We start from the raw sequence: 12,221 nt of genomic DNA, 5'->3' as shown, positions 1-12,221 counted from the left end.
GATGGAAAAATTGAGAACAAAAAAAAAGCTTTATTTATGTACAGACAGTCCCCTACTTACAAATGACTCAAGTTACAGTGTGCCAGAGATGCAAACAAAAGTTGTCTCCATGTACAAAACATACAATACTATGTTACTATGTTAATACAGTAAAGTCCCAACCAACAAGCACAAATCCTCAGCAGTATTCACAGTGGTGAAGGCCAACTTCTTAGGCTTATTGGTTCTGTTGTGCTTACAGACTGTTCCCCCGAGGTTAATACACTCTCAGTTACGGTGTTTTAACATTTAATACAGATTTCATGGTATGTACAGTATACAGCAAAATCCCCAGTATCCGGCAACGGCGGGGATCGCCCGATACCAAATACATGTGCTTGATGGTTGCTTAAGCAACCAGCTAAAAAAAGCACAAACCTTCCCCTGCAAATACTAACAGAGCCTCCAGCAATGTCTGACAGTCTCCCTACATCTCGTCACCGGCTCCGATTGTTGTTTTGGCATCCTTCATGCATGCAAGTCGGCCTGTCACATGACCCGCCTCAGATCATGTGACAAGCCAGCTTCCGTGCACCGTGACGGAAAGCTGCTAGGAGCCGGCAGGGAGGTATGGGGAGACTGACAGACATCGCTTGGAGTCCCAGTAAGTATTTAAAATGCCTCAAAAACCTCCCGAAATGCCCCAAAAGCGCAGTCCCCTTTACCCCACCGGCATGCCAGATAGTTGAGACTTCCGACTACCAGATTTCCGGATAACGGGAATTTTGCTATATAGAGTGGAGTATAGCACTGCATTAGCTAGGCCTATTTTTAACATTAAGTCTCAAGCAACCCAAAAGTACACTTATCCGGCAGTAGACCCCTTTTTATGGTGAATAACCGAGACTCTACTGTCCTGTTCTTTTTACTATCTATAGCTTAACAGTTCCAAGTTCCAAGATAACAGTATCAACTTTATGGATAGAAGCCAGAGGTAAAGAAACACTTTCTGAAAGATCATTTAAATTTAGAACTAGTGGTGCTGTTCAAATTGGCATTACGGTGTTCAGAAATCAAACACACACATCTAGCACCGAACAGTAGGACAGGGTGCGATACTTCCTCCTTGCAAGCCATCACCAATGCTCATTGCAGGTGACCTATGTTGCAAGTGTGAATGGGCATTAGGAGTAGCTGATCTCTGTTTGCCGATTGTAGATGACATTTGTTTCCTTATTTTCTCCTAAGGGCTGGTTCACATGGACAGTCCTGCAACGTTAAACAACGGCCTTGGAGCTCATCGCTTAAACAATGTACATTCCGATGGATCGACAGCTGTCGGTACGATCGATGACCAGTGTTAATTTCTGCATTTTGATCCTGATTTTTGCCGTCGTGTGCCCAGCACTTAGCCAATCCTGGATGCAACATGTTGCCTCCAGGATTGTTCACCGCCACGCTTCCGTGTCCCCCTGAGTGGATGAAAGACGCTGCACGCCGGGAAGCGCCGACAAATGCTTCTCTGCACGCTTGCAAAAACAAGATGGTGGGCGCCCATGGGCGGCTGGATCAGACGTCCATCTGCACCAGCCCTTAATGTGCTCTGTTTACATGTTGCTGGGGAAAGGAAGTCAAAGTGGTAAAAACAGTGGGAGTCCGTTTTTACAATTTAATGAAGTATGAGGCTACATCCAATTACCAGGAATTATTTCTCTTTAATCTCCAGAGAATTTGCTTGGATAGGATCAGAAGGATAAAAATGCTTTTACTGTTCTCTGGAATCTGCAGTGGCTCAAATATAACAGCTAATCATAGTATTAGCACATTAAGAAAGTCTAATTAATTGCGCAGTAACGGCATAGGAACGAGCATTAGAACCATTTCCGTTAAGTGCAGATTGTCAGCGTTCTCGATGTAGAAAGACATATTTGAAACCATTAATACAAGATGGAGCGTTTCTGGGGAAAAAAGGTCTCCGTCTTCTCCTTCTGCAGCCGAAACACCTGACATTTATTAATCTAACGGCACGGGAGGGCAGAACACGACACAAATTTGTTATCTTAGCACTTCTTCTGAAGCCCATCTGCAAAGTTAGTGACCTTCACTTCAACGGTTCATAAATGTATGATAAAGAAAAAGACAGAGACCCGAACAGGACCTTGCGAAGTACATATTCATTATTCCTGACACTTTCTAAAACCTTCTCCACAAAATGACTTTGACAGATCCGCGCCGGCTCCGACTTTCATGCCAAGTCAGCAAGAAGCCACTTGAGCCACCACCGGAGAAGAACAGATGTTGCTTTATGTTGTGCAAGTTGTATATTCTTTGACAACAAGTTTGAGAGGAACCTTCACCATTTTTTTCTCTTCTACTTTTTGTTGACAGGTGGGACTCTAAATGAACGGTGGAACTAAAAGGTGTTATGCTCTATGCATTATGTATCTACATGCACGAGACGGTCATAGGCTTTGCATGTTCTAATTAACATATAGCGGGAGCACAGCAGATGTGGGTATGCATATTTAAAGGAGCTTTATGCATTTGAGATTGCTTTACGGGGCTTTACGAATTCAAAATTAATTTATTGGCTTTTTACGTGACATTTGTTAAGTGAATTGATTTATCTGTTTTGGCTGTCATCTGTGGTTCGAAAATATCAACCCGGGTGATTTGTTTTCATTGTCCTTAGAGAGAACAGCAAGTTGATTCTTGGATAGTTGCAAAGTTGTTCCATAGCTATGGTCACTGGTGCTATAGTGGATAGCATTAGTACCCCAAGTTCAAATCGAGGCCTGGTCACTATCTGCATTGAGAATGTACATATTGTGTTATCATGGATTTTCTCTGACATTCTAATAACATACTGGCAAGTCATTATGGTGATTATTAATATTATTATTATTTATTGTACTTATAAAGTGCCAACATATTATGCAGTGCTGGATAAGAAATAGGGATACATCCAATGTAAACAAGGGGTGACGGTGACAGACACAGACACAGAGGTAGCAGATGGTTACACAACATAGCAAAAGGTTAAGGCCCCGTTCACTTTACCAAATGCAGATGACTGTACGATCAGCACGCAACGTGTACGAATGCACGTCATCCGTGTTTGTATGCGTTGCGTGGCTGATTCCCATTCACAGTAGTGAATGGTACAGCCATGCGTTTGGGCAAAAAATGCGTGCAGCATGTGTTCGTGAACCGCACTGGTCCGCAACACATGCAGTGTGAACTCAAGACAGTGTAGTCTATGCACTTCTGATGTCGTGCGTGTCGGCCTCCTGCACGCATTGCCGAAATCTGGGCGGCAACGCGTGTAACATGAACGGGGCCTAAAGGTTATACATGCCAACAGGGTATAAGATGCATGATCATGTCATTTTACAGAGACCCAGCAAATCAAGTCCTAGTTAGTCCATTGGAAGGGTGTCATAGCTAGGGATGCCCATTCGGATTTCGCGGGATTGAAATTTCCGCCTTTCTGATCAGAAATCCATATTTCCAATCAGAAAACGAAACTCGGAAATTGGATTGCAGCGTAAATACCGCATTACCACAACTCAGTAATTTCAGACCAATCACAGAACTCGGAAGCACTGGACCAATCAGAAAATGCAGAGTCAACTTAGAAGTATTTGACCAGTCGGAGAACTCAGAAACAACTCAGAAGTATTTAACCCCTGGAGAACTCAGAAACAACTCAGAAGTATTTCGCCAGTTGGAGAACTCAGAAACAACTCAGAAGTATTTGAACAGTCGGAAAACTCAGAAACAAACAACTCAGAAGTATTTCACCAGTAAGAGAATGAAAAAAAAATAACCAAAAAAAACCTCGTAAATTGGAAAGCAATCGGACATTGGAATCCGCTGAATCAGTAACTGGCAATGCATTCACAGAAATCGGATTTGCCGAAGGCTTACAATCTAAAGGCATCTAAAGGGAACACAGAATTATTGTAACCTGCAGCTATCAGGGGCGTACTGAGAACCAAGCAAGCAATACTGAGTCAACCAGGGCTCCTGCAAAACCTTGCCACCATGGGCGGTTTAAGAGGTTCCAGGGCTCTGGGGAAAATTGAACCGGTAGCCTCTTGCCTGAAACGGGCCTAATGCCTAGTAATAACAATAATATGGTAGGACATTAGATTGTGACTGTGGTAGTAGGGATTACATCGCTAGCGTTTAGCACAAGCGCTAGCAATTGCTAGTGGAAAAGGGCCCTAAAGACTTGTATCTCAGAATACAAACCAGAAATAGTTCAGAAAGCTGCCAAACTTGCCAAAATCCTCACATCGCATGTGGTTGAGGATTGTCTTTTTTTTAAAGGGAACCTAAAGTGGTACTTCCATATTTATTTTATTTTAAACAATGCATATTGCTTGGATATCCTGCTGATCTCTTTGGCTGCAATAGTGTCTGAATCACACACCTGAAACAATCATGTGGCTTATCCAGTCAGACTTTAGTCTGAGCACCTAATCTGCATGGTTGTTGAGGGTCTATGGCTAAAAGTATTTAAAGTGGGATAAAGCTCTGATATAATGTTCAGTAAAAAAAAAAATGTTTTTCTACTTTTTATTGCTTTTATTTTATTACCTTTTTTGCACAAGTAATATTGTCTGTTTACAAATTACAAGTTCCCAAAGTACAGTTTATCTGCCCTGAACGATTTTATTATATAAATACAGCAGCTATCCAGTAAAAATTTCTCATCTGTCTCTGCTTCTGAGCTCAGTACAGCTCGTGGCTGGCTGTAACTTTTGCTGGGGATAGACCATGAGGTTTTTTGGGCAGATAGATGGCTTGATAAATAAGTTCTGACAGGTCCGATTTGTTTTCGATCATTTTTTCTGATTGATGTTCTCATAGAAGTGAATGGAAATCAATTGGAAAAAGAACATCAAACAGAGAATCCATTGTCCAGTAAATCTGCCAAAAAAATCATCATGTATTCCCAGCATAATTGTAGCAACTGTGGAATGTAAACAAAAAATAATGTTATCTCCTCTTCGGATGCAGATCATACACTGAAGGAGCTTTCCACTGCAGAACAAATTGCTGTGTTTAACTGTTTGAATGCAGTTCTGCTACAATTTTTTTTTCTGGTAGTAAGTTTAAAGGAGTCATCAGGGGATATATCGTAAAATAAGTGGTACTTACCAAGGGCTTCTTCCAGCTCCAAGCTGCGCAATCCGCTCCGGCCCACGTGGCGGTGATTGACAGCGCCGCTTGCGCAGGCGCAGTACAGAGCGACCTGGAGGTCGCTCTGACGTCATCGCCGGGGACCGGGACGGCTGCGGGCAGAGCTGCAGCGAGGGACGTCCTGGGAGCTTGGAGCTGGAGGAAGCCCCCAGTAAGTACCACTTATTTTACAATATATCTCCTGATGACTCCTTTAAGGTTGTAAATAATCTTTTAGAGCAAAGAAGAAATGCTGAGTTTCAGATCACCTTACGGCACAGGATCAGCAGAACAGACAGGCAATTTGCATAGTTTAAAATGAAATAAATATGGCAGCCTCCTTGTAGAGGTTGCAACCGCATCGGGACCCTTGGGCCAGAGGGGACCCGAGGGGGCCTCCCTCAAGCGCAGTATTAGCTCTCTATTTGTCCTGTGTTCATAAGAATCAATTCTATAGATACTTTGAATAGTGGTAATCATTAATAAACTGGTTCCCATCCCCTTTTTGCACCTCTGACACTGTAGTTGCCATTGGCCGGTTTTAGTGCACCGTATCCATTGATCTGTATAGAGTTCTTGTGGGGCCCCAATGTAAAACTTGCATCCGGGCCCACAGCTCCTTAGCTGCACTACTGTTCATAGCTGTATGTTTTGCCTGAGTTCACCTTTTATAAGAACACAAGGATTCTATCCATCAAGTTTACCTAATGGCCTAATTATGTTCGATCTAGAAAACTGACCATCCTTCGAATGTTCAAACATGATCATCTCTTGAAACAGAAGTACATTAGCATAATTGGAGAGAGAGAGAGAGGGAGCTACCAGGTTCTGACAAATGCCAGGCATCAACCAAATGAGCGCAAAGCTCATTTGTCACTGAATTAATAAACACAAGTTACTCACCTGCGCTGACATGGCACGTTCCATCACTAACGGGCACTGGAGCCACTGATTAAACATCTACACAACAGCAGACAATATCTTATGATTTACAGAGGGAATGCAAGAGCGATCTCATCATTACACTGCCAAACACCATCTATCACTTTTACCGGATTTAACGAAGATGGATTACTTCCTAAAGGAGGGATGCAAGCTATAAATATATTCATTCTGATCTTCATCTGACTTTCTCCTCCAAGAGACATGCAACAAATCAATAAATGAAGAACACATACTTCAGATCTTTTGTTAGAAACTTTTTAGAAAAAAATAAAAAAATAAAACAAAAAATACAAAGAAATCCATTTGGTATAATGACAAAAGAGAAAGAGTTAGCGGAAGATGAAATGGATGTACGGGAGAACTTAGAACAAAGAGGACTCGTCTACGGTGCACATCGCCAACCTACTCTCGCAGGTTCAAAAGAAACAGAAAAAAAAAATGAAAGGGAAAAAAAAACACAGTGGTTTGTACGGGTAAATAGGTCAACGTTAGACGCCTTCTTTTGATGTTTTTGTTTTAACTCTCAAGGTTGACTTCTTCTGGGACTAAAACTATATTGTCTGACCGATGAAGGTTCTTCAAAGAAAAATGATCATCCATTTCGGCCATTTTTTTTTCTTGTTTTGTAGTAGTGATCTTCATCCAGGTTTTATTGAGAATTTTCAGGGTTGGAGGACATATGTGATCTTGCAAACCTTTACTGGAGTTATTAAAAACTGTATAATTAATGGAATATCAAGGTGAAAATAAACTGATGAGATATATGTCCTCATACGCCTAAAATGACTTTTTGAGATATCCCACAGTTTTATTTGATGTTTAAATCTGCTAATTAAGTTTTTAAGGTTTCATTCATTGTCTCTGCTCAATGACACAGTCTTTGAAGTATGCCAGAGATAAAATCTACGCGCCATTGTACCTATGTATCTCTTACCTGCTCTTAGAAGATGTTTCCTGGGAGAAAAGTGTTTTACGGCTGTAATTCCTTAACAGTGAGGGACGCTATGATCTGACTAGGTTCCAAATGGAGAAAAGCTGTCACTTGCATAACTAAAGGTTACCTTTTTCAGGCAGAGGAAAAAAAAAAAGAATACAGGCTAGCAGGGACGTAACTAGAAATCACTGGGCCCCCCTGCATAACTTCGAATAGGGCCCCCTCCTCCCACTTTCTGCACAGGTCAACTGAGAACCAATGTTATTCAGTTGGCTAGTCCACCCTTGAATGTGTTTTCCTCATGCAGATAAAATCAGACAGCAGTGAAGCACCGCACACATTTTTTTTATCAATTATGTTGGCTTCTGTGATAAAACATGCACACACATGGTGTGCAGAAAACGCATAGAGAAAACCAACAGACGAGTTTGCTCCTAGCCCCGGCTTATTACACTCACTCTGTCCATCTCTTATGGAGCAGAACTGGCTCTGTAGACTTCTCCAGCATCACTACAGTAGAGAGCACTTGGGGAGAGGGTGGAGAAGCTGGGGCAGGGCACTGTACAGAAGAGCCTCTTGCACACTGAATAGACTGTCTACAAATCTTTGTCTATAAAACTTTGTATGATTCCTTATCAGTGGCTGAGCAGATGCAGTCATTAAAACAACTGTGCTGAGCACAGAAAGCTTTTTCTCTCTGTGCCCTTAGTTGTCAGTCTCTCAGGACGGGAAAAATAAATTCCTTCCCCCCTCCCACGGGGCTTCCTGCAGCTTCTGGGCCCCCTGCAGCTGCATCCCTTACAGGGTCTATTGTTATGCCCCTGCAGCCTAGTTATTTGTATGCTTGGCACTGTACATGCACATGTTTATCTCAGCATTGGATTATTTTCACCTCCATATTCCTTTAAAGCCAAACTTCAGGCTTAGATCCATACATAATGTCTTAAAGTGGTGTATGGCTACATTTACTCAAATCCCCTTTCTTGACCAGGGCCGGATTTACCATAAGGCACTGTAGACATGTGCCTACAGGCACCTGATGATGGGAAGGAGGCTCACTCCCCTTCCCAAGAGCTTACTTCCCTTCTTACCTATGCAAAGTCCTGAGCAGAATGTAAATGAGTGGTTACTCACCCGGCTCTCTGTATTCCACTGACCAGATCTTCCATCAGTTGTGGCACTTCTAGCTACCTAATAATTGGGAGCATATCTAGCTGCTTAATGCTGATGATAGCTCTGGCTACCTAATAGTAAGGGCCACATATAGCTACGTATGACGGGCAAAGGAACAAAGGGATAAGTGATTACTGGGACAGCCAGCACACCTGGGGTGCGGTTCAGAGAGGAGGTTCATGGAGTGGGTAGTCTGGGGTACCAGGACATCTGTGCCTATAGGTTCCTGTGTTGTAAATCCGGGCCTGCTCTTGACTGGTGCAACATCCTTCTTGTGCTCCACCAATTAACAGATGTGGCTGGATAGTGTAATGGTTAAGGGCTCTGCCTATGACACAGGAGACCAGGGTTCGCATCTCGGCTCTGCCTGTTCGGTAAGCCTGCACCTATTCAGTAGGAGACCTTAGGCAAGTCTCCCTAACACTGCTACTGCCTGGCTGCAGCTCTGGCGCTTTAAATCCACCAGGAGAAAAGCGCGATATAAACGTTATTGGTCTTGTCTCCGTGTTTTTGTCAAATCTGATTGGATTATCTGCATGCTTGTTTCTGGTGAGATTTAGACACTACTGCAGCTAGATCAGCAGGGCTGCCAGGCAACTGGTATTGCTTCAAAGGAAATAAATATGGCAGCCTCCATAAACTTCTTGCTTCAGTTTCCTTTTAAAGAGACACTTAAGCCAGAAAAAAAAAATGAGTTTTACTCACCTGGGGCTTCTACCAGCCCCCTGCAGCAGTCCTGTGCCCTCGCAGCCACTCACTAATGCTCTGGTCCCCCGCTGCTATCTAGTTTCGTTTTTGCCGACAGGCCCATCAGGACTGGCCATGCGTAGCTTTTTTTTCGCATTCCCGACTGTAATTAGCGCTATTGCGGGCCGCAACGCGTACAAAAATACGCGTTGCCGCATTACGCACGCATAGAATGCGGAAAAATGCGGAAAAAGCTACGCATGGCCAGTCCTGACGGGCCTGTCGGCAAAAACGAAACTAGCTGGCAGCGGGGGACCAGATCACAGCTACTAAAATGGGAGCCCAGCACAGCCCTGCACCCAGAGAACAGGCTCCTGTTTGACTCCGTCTGGAGCCATGTCCAAAAAATCACTGCCCCTGGGTCAGGGCCCCGTTGGGGCCCGCGACGGAGAGGCTGTCGTGCCGGCGCCTGCGCGAGACTAAGAAGGAAAGGACTGCGATCAGCCATCCCTGCGGTCCTCCTGGCAAACGTCTGCTCTCTCCCAAACAAGTTGGACGAACTGCGGCTCCTCAGCAACAAGAGGGAACTTGGCAACAACACCCCAGTCCTCTGCTTCACAGAATCATGGCTACACGACGGCATACCCGACAGTGCCCTCCACCTCCCTGGTTTCAGTATCATCCGGGCAGACCGTGACAGCGTGCTCTCTGGGAAAAGGAAAGGGGGTGGCATCTGCTTCTACATCAGCTCCGCCTGGTGTCCCAACACCTCTGTTGTTGCCAAGAGATGCTCCCCAGATCTGGAACTCCTTCTTGTAAACTGCAGACCAGTATACTCACCCAGGGAATTTTCCTCCTATGTCCTTGTTGGGGTGTACATTCCTCCTGCTGCTGATGTCAAAACGGCGCTGCGCGTGCTCAGCGATGCCATCACACAGTGGGAGTCGTCCCTTCCGGACTCGCTATTCATTATCTTGGGGGACTTCAACAAGGCCAACCTACGCCAAGAACTGCCGCGCTACCACCAGCATGTCACCTGCCCCACTAGGAACGCCAACACTCTGGATCACTGCTACACGGTCCTGAAAGACGCATACAAGGCAACCCCGTGGGCAGCACTCGGTTCATCGGACCACTGCATCATTCACCTGATACCCACCTACAGGAGATGTCTGGAAACTGCAAAACCAGTCCTAAGATCCAGCAAAGTATGGTCGGAGGAGGCTAAACTACAACTTCAAGCCTGCTTTGACTGTACGGACTGGAAGGCTCTGGAAGCACCGAACTTAGACGAGTGGGCGGACACTGTATCCTCGTACATCAGCTTCTGCGAGGACCAGTGTGTACCAACAAAAATCCGCAAACACTACCCAAACAACAAACCATGGTTCTCCAACAAACTTCGGCACCTGCGCAGAAGCAAGGAACTGGCGTTCAAGTCTGGCAACCATGAGGAGTATAGGAGGGCTAAAAACACCCTAAACAAGGAACTGAGAGCCGCCAAAAAGAATTACGCTGTAAAACTGGAACAGAACCTCTCCTCAAGGGACACACAAACTGTCTGGAAGGGGCTTAAGGCTGCCACGAACTACAAGCCCCCACCCCAGCATGCAACTCCCAGCCCCGAGCTCGCTGAGAACCTCAGTGAGTTCTACTGCAGATTTGAGAACCTGCCAGCCCCAGCAAGGACCCCAGAGCCTCCTGTCACCTCCTCAGACTTGGCACCCCCACATCCAAGCCCTCCCCCTCTAGCGGTGGAGGAGAACGATGTCAGGAAACACCTGTCAGGGATTAATGCAAGGAAAGCCTCAGGCCCAGATGGAGTGTCACCAGCCTGTCTGAAAACCTGCGCGCAGCAGCTTGCTCCAGTTCTCTCATCCATCTTCACCAAATCTATCCAGGAAGGCAGGGTCCCTGCTTGCTTCAAGAGGTCCACAATCATCCCTGTCCCCAAAAAACATGGTGTCTCAGACCTTAACAATTTCAGGCCGGTGGCTCTCACATCGGTCATCATGAAATCCTTTGAAAGCTTGGTTTTGCCGCTCCTCAAGCTATCCACTGAGTCTCTGCTGGACCCGTTTCAGTTTGCGTATAGAGCAAACAGGTCTACTGACGACGCCATAAACATCTGCCTGGAACTCGTAAATGAACACCTGGATAGACCTGTATATGTGAAGAGAAGAACCGAGAGCCAAAATATAGTGTAGTAGGTTATGTAGATGGGAAAATAAAGAGTACAATAATATACTCACAAACACGGGTTACCTCCAGGCAACCACTATATAAGCAGGTGAGGAGATTAGCCTGTCCTCACTCAGGATTAAGAAGTCGCTCTCTGTAGATAGGAAAAAAATGGGGTATCCCCCTCCACCAAGGGTGGATATTCAATATGACAAGAACAGAGGCGCCAAAAGAATAAAAACAATACTTAAAAAGGTTTAAAAAATTGCTGAGGAGGCAGTGGTGGACTTACCTCCAGCAAGCAGACACAACAAGCTGTGTATTTAGAACAAGTTAAATTTATTGGTACACTCCGGGGGGCAGTCGCAACGCGTTTCGCAGGCAGAGCCCGCTTCCTCAGGCAATAGTAAACGGAGTACACAACAGCATTAGGTCCGGGTAACACCTGGCGCTGTTGTGTACTCCGTTTACTATTGCCTGAGGAAGCGGGCTCTGCCTGCGAAACGCGTTGCGACTGCCCCCCGGAGTGTACCAATAAATTTAACTTGTTCTAAATACACAGCTTGTTGTGTCTGCTTGCTGGAGGTAAGTCCACCACTGCCTCCTCAGCAATTTTTTAAAACTTTTTAAGTATTGTTTTTATTCTTTTGGCGCCTCTGTTCTTGTCACCTGGATAGACCTGACTCATACGCCAGGATCCTTCTACTTGACTTTAGCTCGGCTTTCAACACCATCAGCCCCCAAATACTTCAAGAGAATCTTGCTGCCCTCGAGGTCCACCCTACCCTCCGCCTCTGGATCACAGACTTCCTAAGTAACAGAACCCAGGCTGTCAAGCTGGATACGATCATGTCTCAACCAAGGACCACCAACACAGGGGCCCCTCAAGGATGTGTACTGTCGCCGTTCCTATTCTCCCTATACACTAACAATTGCAGGTCCACTGCGAACTCCGTCAAAGTCATCAAGTTCGCTGACGATACCACCATTGTTGGCCTCATCTCCGGGAATGATGAGCAGTAGTATCGCCACCAGGTTGACAGAATTTGCCACTGGTGTAAGGAGAACGGCCTGGTCCTGAACACTGCAAAAACGGTTGAGATGATCATTGACTTTAGGAAACACGCTACCA

General features: G+C 45.1%; 1 protein-coding gene across 6 annotated transcripts in view; it reads right to left on the bottom strand.

Annotated features, from left to right (window-relative positions):
• The window catches only part of LRP1B (LDL receptor related protein 1B), a 2,031,260-nt gene that overhangs the window by 448,954 nt on the left and 1,570,085 nt on the right, over positions 1-12,221 (bottom strand). The window lies entirely within an intron of this gene.

The sequence above is a fragment of the Hyperolius riggenbachi genome, chromosome 7 (assembly GCF_040937935.1).
Source record: "Hyperolius riggenbachi isolate aHypRig1 chromosome 7, aHypRig1.pri, whole genome shotgun sequence".
Lineage (NCBI taxonomy): Eukaryota > Metazoa > Chordata > Amphibia > Anura > Hyperoliidae > Hyperolius > Hyperolius riggenbachi.
The sequence above is the reverse complement of the archived record's forward strand: the minus strand, read 5'-3'. Positions and strand labels throughout refer to the sequence as shown.